The sequence below is a fragment of the Macrobrachium nipponense genome, chromosome 9, assembly GCF_015104395.2.
Source record: "Macrobrachium nipponense isolate FS-2020 chromosome 9, ASM1510439v2, whole genome shotgun sequence".
In the NCBI taxonomy this organism is placed as follows: Eukaryota; Metazoa; Arthropoda; class Malacostraca; order Decapoda; family Palaemonidae; genus Macrobrachium; species Macrobrachium nipponense.
The window spans coordinates 34,728,878-34,741,377 of NC_061110.1; positions in this window are offsets into that span (position 1 = coordinate 34,728,878).

A 12,500-nucleotide genomic window follows, 5' to 3' on the forward strand; every position below is an offset into this window, starting at 1 on the left:
CAGATTGGCTTTGACGTATGAATGCTCTGCTGTCCTCCTCCTGTTATCGGTGTGTTTACTATTGTGAATGGAAAGTTTACTGGGTATTACGTCTGATGTCATAGTACACGTCACAACTAGCCTTTGTCTGAGTGCGTCTAAATTTAGCTAAGTTACCCTTTCAATTTCTTATATTTACTCTGGTAAGTGCTTTTATTATTCACATTAGACATTACTGCATATTTTTGCCAATTAGGCTGTGGCTTCAAATACCTATTTCCAAAATGTGACCCATATCCGATGTTTTGGTAGGATTTTAGCAACGAAAATCAATTGGACACGGCCTTAAAATGTATAGTAGAATTATTGTATTTGTAAACACAGTAAGGGGGCAGTAGTGGTAATGTGATGTCCAACCCCGCCTCCCTGACACCTGTCAGGTGTGGACTTGTTGTCTGGTGGGTACCCTAATCGGTAGTATCCCTTGAAAATTTATTGTAAATTTTAGCCAAATGATTTTTGAAAGCCACTCCTACCTTGACAACTGCCTGTGGGTGGATCTGCAGTCTCAAACGGTTGTGTGTATGTTCGTCAGTACTGTCTCTGTAACATATATACTTGTGACTTCTAATACTATGTATCAGTCCTTTGTCAATAGCTTGAAAATAAAGCCGGAACCGGTCAGGACCTACACCCTGTCTATTATTTTTCACCTGTGGATGTGTGTGATAAACGAATCACGTGCTAAAGTGATTATCCATATATATATATACATATATATATATATATATATATATATATATATATATATATATATATATATATATATATATATATATATATATGTTACAGACATTGTACGGATGTTGTAAAGACCATCTTTTCTCATTCTGATGCTATGTCGAAAGTAATGACACCAAATTTATGGTGGTCAGGTTGTGTGGCAGATGCATCTATCTCACTCAAGACAGCAGTCACTTTACATTTAAACAAGTAATAATGTTAATATTGTCAATTTCGTATGTTTATATTTTGGGATTTTCAGCTCACAGATATCAGATGACAGTAGATTTCGCTGAAAAAGACGGAAGCCTGATAAGGATTAACCTTATACTCGCACTGATAACTACTGTTAATTCATATTAATGAATTTAAAAGAATAAATCGTTCTTAGAAAATGTATTGTACATTAACTTTAATAGCACAGGTTCGCTAAGTTTTAATTATAGTACCGGTTTAAATTATATCATCGTCGTTTAGATCCGTCTTCGATAGGCTGCTCTTGCTTTCCAGTCAAATGTGCCGATCTTCGGCTGAAGGTGACAACATGGCCTTCGTCCGGTTTTATAACTACGACCAAAAAAGGTAGTGAGAAAAGTGCCCGAGTGAAGCTGCTTCAATAGTGGTTGGTGTTACCGCGTCCGGATCCAAAGCCAGGCGAGTTATGGGATTTAAGAAATAGGGTCACGTGCAACAATATCAATTTGTACTATAATTATTTATTTGTTTATCTATTGATTTTTTTTTTGTGTAAATACCGCCTCATGAAGTAAATTTTACTCCCAATATCTAAAATTATTTTCATCACGGGAAGAATCATAAAGTAGTTCAATTTACACTTTTGGATGGTTTACATTTTTTCTTAAATCTATAAATGTATGGAATATCATAGGTAAGGTTTACCAATAAAACTGAGAGTCACTTCTCTGAAGTGGTTTGATTTTTAAACTGTCAGCATAAATGTTTTCGTAGAAATCATTACAGACCAACTCTTTACCATGAATTTCTGTCAAAAGGATTCGTTAAGTAACTTTGATAACTGGTCCGAGTTAACATTTCTTCATCAGAATGCTTCAGGTTTCTATAGCATTCGCTATATTTCTTCTTAACCTTTCTGCTTTCCATTTTCTTTTTATTCCAATCTGTTTGAAGAGACGAGATTATTTGTGTGCATGTCTGTGTTTTTGTTTTTTTAACCGCCATAGTATTACTAAGAGAGTTTCTTTGTATCGCAGTTTTCATATTCCTAAACTGTTAAAAGTTCCCTCAGTTCATGTCTTTCATTCATCATTGAAGAAAATTATTACTATTTTTGACCGATAAATAATCGTTATTTGATAAAAGACTGCTTTAGTTTTCGGCATTCCATGCATTAACGTTATATTAATTTTCTTTTACTTTTTTTTTTCTCTGAAAGTGAAGGCCAAAATGATGAGCTACCCTAAGCGAACACGAAGAGAGGAAAATTGACCGAGGGCAAAGAAGGAATTCGGCGAAGGAAGCGAAGACTTCAAACTCTGGTAAGACGAATCACTGAAATGTTTGCTCCGCAGGGCACTTTTCCGCAGCTATCACATATTCATCCAATGATATCGTCATATATTCACTTTTATTGGCCTTGCTGCCTTTGCTTCTTTGACTTTTCCCAGGCAAATGAACTGATTGTTTTGATGTCTTTTTATTTTATTTTTTATTTTTTTTACTGTCGGCTAAAATTCCGCCCTTACCTTTCTGATCGCATCTTATTCTGTTCTAAACGCCATCATAGTCATGTTTTATGTTTCTATGCGCGTGTAATTTCATTTGGGTGAGATACCTTTTAACTTTGACGGACAACCGTCATGAATGAATATGAATGCTCATATTGTCGGAAAGAGGTATTCATTTATATCAATAAGGGCCTTTATTCCTTATCTATTTGATATAGATATTAAAATTTTCTTGCATTTTTATAAAAAAAAAAAACCCTTTCACGATTTCCTGGTCTTTTGTCACCTAAATTTGTCATTCATTTCTCAGTTGACTGCGTAAGTGCTATCTTCACTGGATCACTTGAATACAGATGCTAAAACAAATATTGCATCATGGTTTGGTCGATGGGAATTTTTTATCCCCAGTATGGAATTTTACTCTGTCACAGTATCAAGTAATAGTATTTATAAGCACGTGTGCTTTTATATACTGATGGCCTTTCATGTATATATAGGGAAACGAAAAAGAAAAAAAATAATACATTTTGGTAGATTAAATGAATAGTCGTAACATGCCATTTTCTATGGAAGTGGAAAATCATTGTAGTTTACCCTTCTAAGATGGGTGTATGCACGTTAAAAGTAATGGGCTAGAAACATTAACATTTATATTTCTAATAGTATCAAATGGTACACGACTTCAAAAGAAATGGCATTGAAGCGGGCAAAACAATTTTTTTAAATCATAATTACAACGAAGATTAACATAGTAACGCATGACTCAAACTTATTCCGAAATACTTTTTTTTCTCTGGATAACTAAACTTCCATCTATTCTACTGTACGCAAATGTTACGCATTTTTCACAAGATAAGCACTCGTACTGAGTCGAGAGGCCTAGCATTACTCTTTCATTTCACTTTCTTCCGTGGCTTTTGTCTTTATTTACTAACGCATATATATATGTATATATGTATATGAATAATTATCACATCGAACCGTGATCCATTTATATATCAATTCAAGCTACAAATGTCCTTTAATATCTAAATTCACTTTACCTCCCAAATGATATATTTTCATATATGTACCGAAGGGGAATTTTTTTATGTTTGGATAAATAATTCGGTCCCCCCACCAATGGGATCGAACCACCGTCCAAGTGGCGGGGACGAAATCAGGACAGTCAGTGACGCTGTCCAAGCGTCTCTGTTGGCTGTTTGGATAGCGTCACTGACTGTCCTGATTTCGTCCCCGTCCACTTGGACGGTGGTTCGATCCCATGGGGGGACGAAATTATATCAACTAAAAAATTCCCCTTCGGTACATATATGAAAATATATCATTTGGGAGTAAAGTGAATTTAGATATTAAAGGACATTTGTAGCTTGAATTGATATGTATATATGTATATATATAAATATATATATATATATACATATATATATATATATATATATATATATATTATATATATATATATATATTATATAATATATATATATATATATATATATATATACATATATATATATATATATATATATATATATATATATATATATATATAGATATATATATATATATATATATATATATATATATATATATATATATATATACATATATATATATATATATATTATATATATATATATATATAGTATATATATATATATATATATATATATATATATATATATATATATATATATATATATATATATATATATATATATATATATATATATATATATATATGTAATGAGCTTATGAACCTCATTATGCATTTGGTAAACGTGTAACACCGAGCATCAGGCATACACAATCTCTCTAAACAACCAACGGCTCGCGACCTTCTCTTTCTCTCTCTCTCGCCAAGCTACCGCTCTATCTCTCTCTCTCTCTTTAACAGCGATACCTCTCTCTCTCTCTTTAACAGCGATACCTCTCTCTCTCTCCCTTCACCTCTTTCTCTCCACTCTAACAGGTAGTCAAAATGAGAGAGTTGCATTATAAAATAAACATTATTAACAAAGAAAAAACAGCAAAACAATTAGGTCTCACAGACTAACTTAATTCAAGTTACCCCACTATCAAAATGTCTAAACAGTAAATAGTCACACCAAAATGTATATTATCCATCGGGACTCCCTCGGTCCCCTCATAGTTCCTTGCCAGAACCGTCTGTTTCAAAGACATAAGAACACCCCGTAAGTACACACACAAGTTTAACAATCAGAGATTAAAGATTGAATATTCCCATAAAAATGTTAAACAGGTCACAAGCCACTCTTTGGCTAAAACAGTTCAAAACTCACCCAAGCAGCCAGAATATTTAACACACTATTATAAACACTTTCGGAGAGCACCATGACATCTTGTCTTTCTTCCAAAGACGCCTCTATCAAAATCCCCCATAGACTTGTGTATCATACATTTTAAAAGGAAGAGGCGCACATGCACATACGAATGCACATTTCGTTACCGCCTCACATTACTGGCTGCATCCAGTTTTCCCAAAGGCACTTTGAGAAGAGTTCATAAACTGTCGTACATTGACTTGTCTTTCTATGCAGTTTTATCTCACGCCACCTACAGAAACCATTGATCAGCTTTTCTCGGGTCGTTGCTTCTCCACATTCCAATAGGTCACGGCGAACATATTGGCAATATATCATTAAATTATAACCCTAGGCGTAATACAGCTTGGCCACTAACCAATGCTAGCTCCCGCCTAGCAAAATGGTCAACAAAATAGCTTATATAATATAAAACACATTGGCCGGCTTAAAATAAAATATAAGTAATAACTGCACGTCTCTGGCATTATAAAATAAAGTCTGTTGCGCTTTTATCTCCAAATAACACTAGAATTTTTCTCATTATGGATTCTTGAATATCCCTCTTTGCTTGTCTGCAACTAGCTGCTTTACTGTAGCAGACTGTAGGAAGACGGAATGCCTCCGTCATTGTAGAAGACTTCTCACGACTTCTGCAGATCCCCAAAAGACATGCTGTAGAACTCTCGTGATCACCATCGTGGAAACTCTTGTAATCACCCTGGACAAAACGACAGCAACACTCTCTGCACGGCTGGTGGACGTCTTGCTAGCGTTGGGGACGACTTTTGGTGTGTTAGTATGTCAGTTAAGTCACTGGTCAATCGAAAAAGAATTAACCCCAGACATACTACTTCTATCAAACAATGATCTCAAAGAGTCAGAAATACTAACTGAACGTCTCCCAATTAACTCCCTTTAATAAGACTACTAGATCATAAGTCATTATCATAACTCTCAAAGAAAAAAAAAAAAAACATCAAGTTCTCCAATTCAATTCTCCAAACTCACACATCAGCACACACACAACTCAAACTCACAGCAACTCCACGGAATTCTGCACTCACATTTCAAACTCGAATGTTCTCATAAAAAAAGAAAAAATCGTAATGAGCCCAAGGGAAAAAAAATCACGCATAAAGCCCATACCCAAAAAATGTTCTCTCAAGCTCTGATATCTGAACAACCCACAAAATCAGTAAAAATCTCCAATGTTTAACAGCAAAAACCCCTTTACTGCTCATACAATTAATTACAATGAAACTTAATGTCAAACTCCTATTTATGTGAATAACAACTCCCGATAAATTACATCTCCCGATAAATTACATCTCCCGTCCAAAAGGAAATGCTATTTAAGCTCAATCCCCAATTACATCTCTCATAGGAAAAGGAAGAAAAATAACAAAAAAAAAAGGATAATCACAATTAGATTTCCCCAATCACAAAATACATAATATACATATGCATAACATACATAATTCCCACATTTTTCCCAAGAAATGCCCCATATAAAGTTACGGAATTTCTCGACATCGCAACTTTATCGACCAACTCGGCCATAAGGCAAACTCTCACACATGCGCTTTCGTGAAATGCTATTGTCAACTTTTCCAGATATTGCAAAAATTCTGATCAATCACCATCAGAGGAAAAGAGTCAGCACACAGCGCTTGTCAGCAGAAAAATCCACCTGCGGACGTAAGCTCAAACAGCAGCATAAAAAATGTCTAGTCAGACACACAAGTTTGGAAAACTCATGATTCTATAGAAAAAGGTCTAACTGACACATTTCACAAAATTAACTCCAGGATATGACTAATGTGTTCAAAGACTGTCTCGAAGACTTAACTCTCAACATGACTCTGCCCAATTATATGAATTATCACCTATCCGGGATAATTATATGCCTCCAAAAATAATACACTTGTGAACATAAAAAATGCACACATCTCCGTAGGACTCATAATGCAGTAATGTCACTCGCCTTCAAATAGTCACAAAACCAAAGAGAAAGAACCACAGAAATCTTCTCTTTGCTCGAAAAGACAAAACACCCATAACCACAAAAAAAAGAGTCACCCGCCAAAGATTAATTCCACCTCCATACATAAATATGTGACATCATATTAATAAGAACACCACTCTGGTTATAAAATATTTCCTCCATTTGGTTAAAAACCACATCCACATATTCCCTCTTATTTCTCTGATAGCCATATATTAATAAAAAAAAAAAAAAACACCACTCGAGGAATAAAGAATAATCACCTCTATTTCGGCAAATAAAAAAAAATATTTACCTCTATTTCCCCAATACTCCATGTGGAATAAAACAAGGCTCCAAAAAATATATCTCCAAAAAGGAATATAAAATAATGAAATCCTATCTCCAAAAAAATGTGCACTCAAAGCATCTAACTCACACACTCACAAATATTGCCCCATAATCTCCAAATATGTGTCTCCATTTGCAACAAAGATGGCTGCAAAATAATTGAACTAAACATAGCTCTCATCACCATTGGTAAATATAAAAAATGGCCAAAAATATATCTCCAATATATTATATCTCAAATTATAACTCCAAAATAATATACCTCCAATTATATCTCCAAATAATATATCTCAATTCTCCAGGGAATAACTCAATGTTATAGTAAAAAATTATAAAACTCTCTCCTTAGCATAATTGCTGAAAAAGGGCAAAAACTCGGCAAATAAAAACTGTCTAGAAAATTCTAGAAAAAATCACCAATGTGCCACAACTCATTATAACAGAACTCCAAATTCAAAGTATCTAAGCCAAGACTTCTCCAAATGCACTACGGCATAGGCCACTAGAAAACTTAACCAAGTTTCCTATCTTTCACAAAGTTGTCACAAATACAACAAAGGTATTGTGCAAGAAAACTCACAATTTCTGGAACACAAATATCCAGAGAAAAAATGTAGTGCCATTACGTATGCATTCAAAACCATGCAAGAAATTCTCCCGTAAATCTCACTGCAGCATCAAATAGCCGAAACACAAACACGTTCCCGAATAATGACTCTAAGTCACGAACTGAGATATTAAAAAATATTCACACCAACTGGAGAAAAAAACAAATTCAAATTCACCCATGATACAAATACTTGGGTCAGCGATGGCTAACTTCCAAAAAAGGAGACAAGAAGAATCTACAGTATTGTTAACTATCTCCCGTGACTCACTAGATGTCAAGCAATTATCTGCTGAACTCATAAAAAAAAGGAAAAAAAAAAAACTAAAATAATGTGTTGTTAGTTCCTCCCCAAATTCATAAAAGATTTCACCAACCTTGATAGCATTACAGCACCCACGTATTAGTATATAAAAAATCAGTATCAGAAATATCATTATCGCAAAATCACTAGTATTAGCATAAAAAAACATCACCAATGTTAATGCTTATCAATTCTCCAAAAGTTAAGTACAAAATTCAGCACAAAATTCACCAAAAGTTCAGCAAGATTCAACAGAATTCACCTAGATTCAGTCAGATTCATCAAGATTCAGCAAAACTCATCACTCATGAATGACTGAAATATTCTCCAAGGTTACAAAAACTCAACAAATAATTAACCCCAAGATTTCTCCCATTAATTCATTGTAATAATTCTCCATGAATAATTATCTGCAATAATTATAAAATAATCCCCCATGAAATATCTTAAATCTCTCGTAAAACAAATCTCAAGTAATGATAATTATACTTAAGCAACCCTCCCGTGACACATCTCAAACAATAACAATTATTAATAATAATAATAACTCTCCATACTAACAATTCTCTTGCAAAGATCTCAAGTAAGGGTGTAATTCAAATAGCTTACACTAGTTATGCTGACCCCCATGACACACAATTTCTCCAGCATACACCACCATTGCCACACCCAAAACCAACACCATCCACGGCATCGGGCATCACCATTTACCACTTTCAAGGTAATTTTTCCAACACAATAAAAAAAATAATAATCTGTGTCTCCCCATTTTGTGTCTTCCAAGGCATAAGGAAAACATACACCCATACAATGTATTTCAATTCTCTTTTCTCTTCATTCACGAGAAAGAAAATCTCTTTCTATTTCCTTTTCTCATCATCCAAGAGAAAGGAAATCTCTTTTCTAAAAGAAACTCTACGGGCATTTCACTTCATCAACTAATCAATCAGCTGATGTCCTGGTATTGAAAAATCACTTTCAAGGGCAAATTCGTCTCTCGACACCCCGACAATTAAAAAAAAGGAAGGAGGAGTTCACCCACAATGAGAAAAAAAAAGTTTCTCTCTCCCGTTAGAACACCCCCCTTGAACGGTGTCTGACTGACCCCGCAAGGTATACACTAGTACCCATCTCCTTGCAATATCCCCGAGGCAGACCATTAGTACCCTCCATGCAATGCCTTCCTGCGCCGGTTAGCAGAAATCTGCTAAGCCCGTAGGAAATGGTGGGCGCTTTCTCTCCAAGCGAAATATGCTATCCAAGCACAGTTCGCATGCATAAAAAACATCTTTATACACCCTCATATTTTGAACAAAGACGAATATGTCTATTCTAAACACGCGCAAATAAAGAAAATATGTCACTTTGCTACTATGGGGAAAGGAAAAAAAAATTTTTGACCTCTTAAACCCGTCTCAAAAAAGCCCCCAGGATTAAAAAAAAACACATAGTAACACTTACATGTTCAAAATAAGAGAAAACTACCCCCAGAATCTGCGTAGAATACGCGAATCTCGTCAGCACAAAGCAAACACGCTCGGCAAGAAGGCACCTGGCAAACACTCACTCACAAACCAGACTGAGTCATTCTCACGCCCTGGAGGATCTTGGTACGGGCAAATTTGAAGACTCTAATAGAATTTCTTTCCTCAGCCCACATCCCAAGGATGGATATTTCTCTACCCCTTTCACTTAGCAACTGAGATCTAACAATCCCCTCTACATTTAACTGGTCACCTATCTCTTCATTGGCGTTCCCAGGCATAAAAAAAACCTTTTATACCGTTTTTTCACCGCCAGCCACCAGCTGTAATGAGGTTATGAACCTCATTATTCATTTGGTAAACGTGTAACTCCGAGCGTCAGGCATACACAATCTCTCTAAACAACCAACAGCTCGCGACCTTCTCTTTCTCTCTCTCTCGCCAAGCGACCACTCTCTCTCTCTCTCGCTCTCTCTAACAGCGATACCTCTCTCTCTCTCTCTCTCTCTTCACCTCTTTCTCTCCACTCTAACAGGTAGTCAAAATGAGAGAGTTGCATTATAAAATAAACATTTATTAACAACGAAAAAACAGCAAAACAATTAGGTCTCACAGACTAACTTAATTCAAGTTACCCCACTATCAAAATGTCTAAACAGTAAATAGTCACACCAAAATGTCTATTATCCATCGGGACTCCCTCGGTCCCCTCATAGTTCCTTGCCAGAACCGTCTGTTTCAAAGACATAAGAACACCCCGTAAGTACACACACAAGTTTAACAATCAGAGATTAAAGATTGAATATTCCCATAAAAATGTTAAACAGGTCACAAGCCACTCTTTGGCTAAAACAGTTCAAAACTCACCCAAGCAGCCAGAATATTTAACACACTATATTATAAACACTTTTGGAGAGCACCACGACATCTTGTCTTTCTTCCAAAGACGCCTCTATCAAAATCCCCCATAGACTTGTGTATCATACATTTTAAAAGGAAGAGGCGCACACGCACATACGAATGCACATTTCGTTACCGCCTCACATTACTGGCTGCAACCAGTTTTCCCAAAGGCACTTTGAGAAGAGTTCATAAACTGTCGTACATTGACTTGTCTTTCTATGCAGTTTTATCTCACGCCACCTACAGAAACCATTGATCAGCTTTTCTCGGGTCATTGCTTCTCCACATTCCAATAGGTCACTGCAAACATATTGGCAATATATCATTAAATTATAACCCTAGGCATAACATATATATATATCGAACTACAAATGCCCTTTAATATCTAATTCGCTCTACCTCGGAATGAATATATTTTCTATCTGCTTAACCGATGCCTTCAGTGGGAATTTATTAAGTGATAATAGAATTGACGATCGACAGGTGCGAACCAGCGACCTCTCAATTCCAGGACTGCCAGTGAAGCCTTAAACCAATCCGACACCGGTGTCGGGGTGGTTTAAGGCTTCACTATATATATATATATATATATATATATATATATATATATATATATATATATATATATATATATATATATATTATATATATATATCTATATACATATATATATATATATCTATATACACATATACATACATACATATATATGTTTGATTTGAAATCACGACGAAATAAAAAATACGTGATGATTATTAGAACAAAGTTACAGCTACGAAGGAAAATAGAAATACTGGAGATGCTAAGTACCTTTGTCTTATTATCATGAAATGTTCACATGTCTTCATAATAAGACGAAAGTACTTAGCTTCTCTAGTGTTTCTATTTTCCTTCTTGGCAGTAACTTTGTTCATATATATATATAGATACTATATATATATATATATATATATATAGATATATATATATATAGTATATATATAATATATATATATATATATATATGTAATATATATTATATATATATATATATATATATATATATATATCATCTAATATATATATATTTATATATATATATATATATATATATGTATATGTATATATATATATATATATATATATATATATATATATATATATATAATATATATATATATATATATATATAGATAATATAATGGAATTAAATGTTTATTAGGTAGATAGGACGACCCCCAATATTTTAGTACCAGTTAATATGATTTCGTATTGGTCTTACACTTTTCCTGAACCAAAATGAACCACTTCAGAGACAATAAAATATGTATTAATATTCAAGCCTGGGATTTGCATTTACGATTGACCGGTTACGGTGAATAATATAATTATCTTGACAAGAAGCGAGTAGTGTTTATTCTTTGCAATAGCGCAGTCACACAACAACCGAGGCCGTACTTATGGATCCAGGATAAAATAGAGAATATTTTTATAAGTTGCTCTTTTCTCTGGACCCCTGTGCAAAATCAGGATATTGTGAAGTAATAAATTATTCTCCACATATTTACTGATTAAGTTTGCAGTCAATTATTGTTTCTGATATAGGATTCTAAAACGCTTTTAAGCGAATGAGTTTTCCGTTAAAATTATTGCAAAATAGAAATATTTTGTTATTTTTGATCTTAGCTTTATTATATTCCAATTTCATATTTTCCCGAAAAAAGATGAGGATATTAATAAACCCGCTTGTAAATCACTTTGTATTTTCATATATTGTTACTTGAATGATTGATATCCCAGGTATTTCTTTTTTGTTAAAAGATTCACACCAAAGTGTGATATATATAAGCTAATTTACTCTTAAAATTACTCCATGTAACTGTCCAGTTAATGAGAGTGTTTTATCACAATAAGGGTAAGTTCTGGCATTAAGGACCGAGAAATGTACCTGCTTCTTAAAGGCGAGAGACTTTATGAAAAGTGTTATCACCGTAATGACTACTGCATTTAGATTTAAAAAATCAACGTGGCATTGTTTCAACCAAACTACTCATGAGAGCATTCAGCTCTCAGCATCCAAACTAACATTTACT